Here is a 6,613-nt window from a genome sequence, read left to right as displayed (position 1 = left end):
ACCGCCACCCATTATTTGACCATAGAGACTGGTAAGGTTGTTTTGGCCTCCCGTGAGCTATAGCACACGTTTTCATGGCCGAGCGACCATTTTTATGCCCGTGTTCCTCCACATGTGTTTTTCTCCCCGGAGCACCTTAAAGCGGTTCTTGGCCTCCCGCGAGCTATATCACACATTTCCGTGGCCAAACAGCCAATTTTATGTATCTGACCTGCCACCTTCGTTTTAGACCGGGGAGGCCGTTATGGCATTTTTTTGCCACCCGTGAGCTATAGCACACGATTTTATGGAAACCTAGACCCTAAATCCTATCCCTAAACCTAAACATCGACACTAAAGGATTTTAGTGTTGAAACCATGGTAAAATGAAATTTGAGTCTCCCAACCTTATCAACTTTGCTGACATAGTAGAATTTTAGTGTCCAAACCATAGTACACGTTTTGGTCCCCGGAGGCCGGTAAGGCTATTTTTGGCCTCCCGTGACACATGTTTTCATCGTCAAACGATGATTTCATGCCTCCCGTCCGCCACCCATGATTTGGCCACTGAGACTGCTAAGGCTGTTTATGGCCTCTCGTAGGCTATGGCACACGTTTTCATGGTCGAGCGACCATTTTAAGTACGTGTTCCACCACCCGCTTTTTGGTCCCCAGAGCACCTTAAAGTGGTCCTTGGCCTCCCACGAGCTGTAGCACACGTTTCCGTGGCCAAAGAGCCAATTTCATGTATCCGACCTGCCACCTACGTTTTAGATCGGAGAGGCCGTTACGACATTTTTTTGCCACAAGTGAGCTATAGCACATGTTTTTATGGTAACCTAGACCCAAGATCCAATCCCTAAACCCTAACCTTAAACACCGACACTAAAAGGTTTTAGTGTCCAAACCATAGTAAAATGAAGTTTGAGTCTCCAAACCATAGTAAGCTTGCAGGCATGGTAGAATTTTAGTGTCCGAACCATAGTACACGTTTTAGTCCCCGGCGGCCCGTAAGGCTATTTTGGCCTCCCGTGACACATGTTTTTGTCGTCGAACAGCGATTTCGTGCCTCCCGACCGCCACCCATTATTTGACCATAGAGACTGGTAAGGTTGTTTTGGCCTCCCGTGAGCTATAGCACACGTTTTCATGGCCGAGCGACCATTTTTATGCCCGTGTTCCTCCACACGTGTTTTTCTCCCCGGAGCACCTTAAAGCGGTTCTTGGCCTCCCGCGAGCTATATCACACATTTCCGTGGCCAAACAGCCAATTTTATGTATCCGACCTGCCACCTTCGTTTTAGACCGGGGAGGCCGTTATGGCATTTTTTTGCCACCCGTGAGCTATAGCACACGATTTTATGGAAACCTAGACCCTAAATCCTATCCCTAAACCTAAACATCGACACTAAAGGATTTTAGTGTTGAAACCATGGTAAAATGAAATTTGAGTCTCCCAACCTTATCAACTTTGCTGACATAGTAGAATTTTAGTGTCCAAACCATAGTACACGTTTTGGTCCCCGGAGGCCGGTAAGGCTATTTTTGGCCTCCCGTGACACATGTTTTCATCGTCAAACGACGATTTCATGCCTCCCGTCCGCCACCCATGATTTGGCCACTGAGACTGCTAAGGCTGTTTATGGCCTCTCGTAGGTTATGGCACACGTTTTCATGGTCGAGCGACCATTTTTAAGTACGTGTTCCACCACCCGTTTTTTGGTTCCCAGAGCACCTTAAAGTGGTCCTTGGCCTCCCACGAGCTGTAGCACACGTTTTCGTGGCCAAAGAGCCAATTTCATGTATCCGACCTACCACCTACGTTTTAGACCGGAGAGGCCGTTACAACATTTTTTGCCACAAGTGAGCTATAGCACATGTTTTTATGGTAACCTAGACCCCAAATCCAATCCCTAAACCCTAACCTTAAACACCGACACTAAAAGGTTTTAGTGTCCAAACCATAGTAAAATGAAGTTTGAGTCTCCAAACCATAGTAAGCATGCAGGAATGGTAGAATTTTAGTGTCCAAACCATAGTACACGTTTTAGTCCCCGACAGCCCGTAAGGCTATTTTGGCCTCCCGTGACACAAGTTTTTGTCGTCGAACAGCGATTTCGTGCCTCCCGACCGCCACCCATGATTTGACCATAGAGACTAGTAAGGCTGTTTTGGCCTCCCGTGAGCTATAGCACACGTTTTCATGGCCGAGCGACCATTTTTATGTCCGCGTTCCTCCACACGTGTTTTTGTCCTCGGAGCACCTTAAAGCGGTTCTTGGCCTCCCGCGAGCTAGATCAAACATTTCCGTGGCCAAACAGCCAATTTTATGTATCCGACCTACCTCCTTCGTTTTAGACCGGGGAGGCCGTTATGGCATTTTTTTGCCACCCGTGAGCTATAGCACACGATTTTATGGAAACCTAGACCCTAAATCCTATCCCTAAACCTAAACATCGACACTAAAGGATTTTAGTGTTGAAACCATGGTAAAATGAAATTTGAGTCTCCCAACCTTATCAACTTTGCTGACATAGTAGAATTTTAGTGTCCAAACCATAGCACACGTTTTGGTCCCCGGAGGCCGGTAAGGCTATTTTTGGCCTCCCGTGACACATGTTTTCATCGTCAAACGACGATTTCATGCCTCCCGTCCACCACCCATGATTTGGCCACTGAGACTGCTAAGGCTGATTATGGCCTCATCCGACCTGCCACCTACATTTTAGATCGGAGAGGCCGTTACGACATTTTTTGCCACAAGTGAGCTATAGCACATGTTTTTATTGTAACCTAGACCCAAGATCCAATCCCTAAACCCTAACCTTAAACACCGACACTAAAAGGTTTTAGTGTCCAAACCATAGTAAAATGAAGTTTGAGTCTCCAAACCATAGTAAGCTTGCAGGCATGGTAGAATTTTAGTGTCCGAACCATAGTACACGTTTTAGTCCCCGGCGGCCCGTAAGGCTATTTTGGCCTCCCGTGACACATGTTTTTGTCGTCGAACAGCGATTTCGTGCCTCCCGACCGCCACCCATTATTTGACCATAGACACTACACGACGGTTGATCTTTAGCGACCCTTATTAGGTACCAACTGTTGGTTGCTAAAGGTTAGGGACCGACGGTCAGTCGCTAAATCCTTTTGTAGCAACGGTCGGTTGGTCGCTAAAAGTCTAGAAATTTAACAACTTATGGTTGGTCGCTATAGATGTCGTCGGGGACTAGCGGTGGGTCGCTATAGAGCAAGGATCACTATCAAATCTTATAGCTTGAACGTACCTGTAGATGTTAGTGACTAAAAATTAATTAAAACAAGTAAACATTGATCGCTAAATTGCATGGTGATTTATTTCTTTTTTATATTGCTTGTATGTTTATTTCCTGGTTTGTTTATGTATGGACATGACTATAGTATGCAACTATGTTTTTTGTGCTTATATGATATTAGATTCGAGTTGAAAGTCGTTTCAAATCCTACATAAAGAGTATGGATAAATCATGGATCACAAGTGAATGGTTTTCTAGGGAGACAAAGGTTTATAAACAAGGGTGAATGGTTTTCTAGCTTTTTTTATGAATTGTTGAGTAATTTAAAAATGCATTTCGAAATAAAAAAAGAAAACCCTCCCTAACCCTAAGGCCCACTAGGGGCCCATCTACCTAACCCTAGCAACCGCACGCTCCCTGGCTTCTCTCCCAGCCGCCGCCGCCGCGCGCTCAGTCTCGGTTCCAGTGGCCGCTTCAATGTACCTGACCGTCGTTTCCTTCCCCCCACACCCGCCTTCTCGTCTTCATCCCAGAAGCTGTTGCCTAGGTGTAACACTATAAAAATCATTAAATAAAAATAATACATTTAGTTAATAATAATATTTATGGTAATCAATTTTTTTTAAAAAAGTGCTTGTTATTTATTTACCTTTAGAATGATTTTTGATTGCTTATAATTGATTTTTTTGGATATTTAACAAATATTTCTTGTTAAATGAAAATCCTAGTAAATTAATAATATACTTATTAGTCCCAAAAATAAATATTTTATTTATAAATAGTTTTAGGTTAATTGTTATAAATTTTATGGTTATTTAAAATTATATTTTGAAATTAGAAAGGAATTAGAAAAGAAATAAAAAAACTAACCTAACCTAACCTAGCCGGCCCACCAGGGCCCATGAAACCGGCCATGCCCCCAACCCTAGCCGCCACTACCTGCTCCCTCTCCCTAGCAGCCGCCAGCTGCCATCCAGCGCCACCAGGAAAGCCGCCCAGGCGCCCCGCCTCTGCATCCGCCCGCCAGGAGCAGCGCCCCTGCAACCCGCGCTGAAGACTCGACGCCCAGAGCCGCGTGCAACCCCGTTCGCCGCCCCGCCCTCCGTATCCCGTCGCCTCGCCCCTGCGCTCCGTCAGCTGCCCCTCTCCGGTGAGCTCTCAGCCGCCCCTCAATTTGTTTCTTGGGCCTGCTTCATTTTAGTCAGTTTAGAACAGCTTCATCAGGGGCTAACAAGGTGCAGGCTGCAGAGCAATCTTGCAAGAAACAGACATTTTCTTTGTCATCTCAATATTTTCAAAACTGGCGTTCAATAAATTGGGGAATGTCTCTTTGCAGACATATATTTTCACAGACACTCTCTCAGTTATCCAAATATTGTCAGGTTTGTTGGCCCGAATGGCTAGTTCTTTGTTTTTGCATTGTTTAATGCTGAATTCCTATTATCCTGCAGTCAGTTTAGATGGTCGGTCAGCCACCAGGGCCTCCCCGTCCGGCCGTCGTGCGTCCAACAGTCGGGCACCGGCGGGCAGCGGCCGCTCGCCCCTGCGGCTTGGGCGCTCGGCCACAGCCAGTGCGGGCCGTGCGGCAGTGTCCACTCGGGCCTCGGCCAGCTGCTAGCTAATCCTAATCAGTAATTACTGTAAGCGTTTCTCATTTTCTCAGTTTTTTTTGTCACTACTCACTGGTGAACAGCCTTTAGTGCCCAAGAACAGCCTTCAGTGCCCAAGCTCGTGTTGGAAACCAGCTGCGGCATGATGCTTTGGTGATTTGGTTGCTTAATAATTAACTCAGTTCATTGGATAATTTATTGGTTTGTCTCTCCATGTTCAGTTTGCACTTTGTGGACAAGAAGTTGTGAATGCCTTCAGTGCTGCAGTGTTGGGCCTATCTTCAGGTTGTGTTTCTTCTCAAGTCAACCAAGAGCAGCCTCATGATGGTTCCCCTCCTCTGAGAGAAGATGACAAGAATGGGCATTATGTTTTTGCTGTTGGAGATAATCTCACATCTCGTTGTAATTTTCTGCCATCAGCGTCTCTTGTTACCAATGCAAATCTGTTTCCATGGTTGGTTCTTATTGATTCTTTTCTATGCTTGCAGATAAGATCAATGCAAAAATGGGAGAAGGTTAGTTTGGATGACCATATATTCTGAAATAGTTGATTTAACTCGATTGGGCATGCCAATACATTCAACAAATTTTGTCTATAACTGAATGTAGCTGGGACTACTTGGTGTAACTTGTTAGCCCCTTTGATCTTATTGTGCACACAGAAAAAAGATAACTAATTTTATGAGATAATTCCTTGCCTTTGTTTGCAAAAGTACTTTGGCCGATAAGCTGGTGTTGACTAATCATTGTATGTTGATTATGTATTCAATTCAGCATGGAGTTCAGTTTACTTGCATACTAGCTACCATGTATACAGAATGCTAGTGTCTGCTGACACGTTCTTTTTTGCTTGTTTTTTGTTTGCTCTTCTCAAAAATACAGTCTACAGGAATCAGTGGTCTTCTCCGCTACGCTCCTGAAATATTTGAGCAGTCTGGAGTGGCTAGTTTGTTTTCAGACATTGGACTTTCTCCTCATTCAACATCAATTCTCATGAGTACCCTTAATGCTTTGCTGATACTCCCTTGTATAACTGCCGCAATGCTGTTGATGGATGTCTGCGGGAGAAGGTAGAATCTGAGACACCATGAAAATTAGTGATGCAGTTGTGGACTTTTGAACAATAGCTAGAGTGATATGAAACATTAGTGATGTAGTTGTGGGCTTTTGAACTGCTTCAAGCTGGAGTGATGTCGCTGTGGTGCTTTTGTGACTGATCTAGCTAGCTATCTGTAAATGATCTAGTTGTGAATGATATTATAATTGTGATGTTTTTGTGAATATATAATTGTGGTGCTTTTGTGTTTATGTGATGGATCTATGACTGTGGTATACTGATTAACTGTGTATGTCTTTATGATTTGTGTATAAAAATCTGTGATTTGTGGTGCTTAATTAAATGTATATTATTATTAATAACAACTGTAAAAAGGGCGACTTTCTGTTGGTTGCTAAATGTATAGTATGACGACTTACGGTTGGTTGCTAAATCTATAGTACAACAACTCACGGTTGGTCGCTAAATATATCATATTAGCAACGGACGGTCGGTCGCTAAAAAGATGTCGGTCGCTAAAGCCTTTAGCGACGGCACTTACAGCGACCATCCTTATGGGTCGCTAAAAGTTTTTAGCGACCAACTGTAGGTCGCTGAAGGCCGTTTTAACAACCAACCGTAGGTCGCTGTAAGTGAACCGTCGTGTAGTGAGAGACTGGTAAGGTTGTTTTGGCCTCCCGTGAGCTATAGCACAC

At 44.4% G+C, this 6,613-nt stretch overlaps 1 long non-coding RNA gene across 8 annotated transcripts; it reads left to right on the top strand.

The window, feature by feature from the left end:
- Positions 1 to 4,190: 4,190 nt before the first annotated feature.
- On the top strand, positions 4,191 to 6,066 carry LOC118476270 (uncharacterized). 8 transcript variants are annotated; one of them, XR_004856046.1, is made up of 6 exons: positions 4,191 to 4,401; positions 4,588 to 4,633; positions 4,703 to 4,891; positions 5,083 to 5,263; positions 5,350 to 5,376; positions 5,744 to 6,066. It is a non-coding gene; the product is annotated as an uncharacterized lncRNA (long non-coding RNA). The 8 variants fall into 8 exon arrangements; XR_004856043.1 differs by having other exon boundaries at positions 4,208 to 4,401; positions 4,703 to 5,263; XR_004856044.1 differs by having other exon boundaries at positions 4,233 to 4,633.
- Positions 6,067 to 6,613: the final 547 nt, after the last annotated feature.

Source organism: Zea mays, chromosome 2 (genome assembly GCF_902167145.1).
Source record: "Zea mays cultivar B73 chromosome 2, Zm-B73-REFERENCE-NAM-5.0, whole genome shotgun sequence".
Taxonomy (NCBI): Eukaryota; Viridiplantae; Streptophyta; class Magnoliopsida; order Poales; family Poaceae; genus Zea; species Zea mays.
The sequence above is the reverse complement of the archived record's forward strand: the minus strand, read 5'-3'. Positions and strand labels throughout refer to the sequence as shown.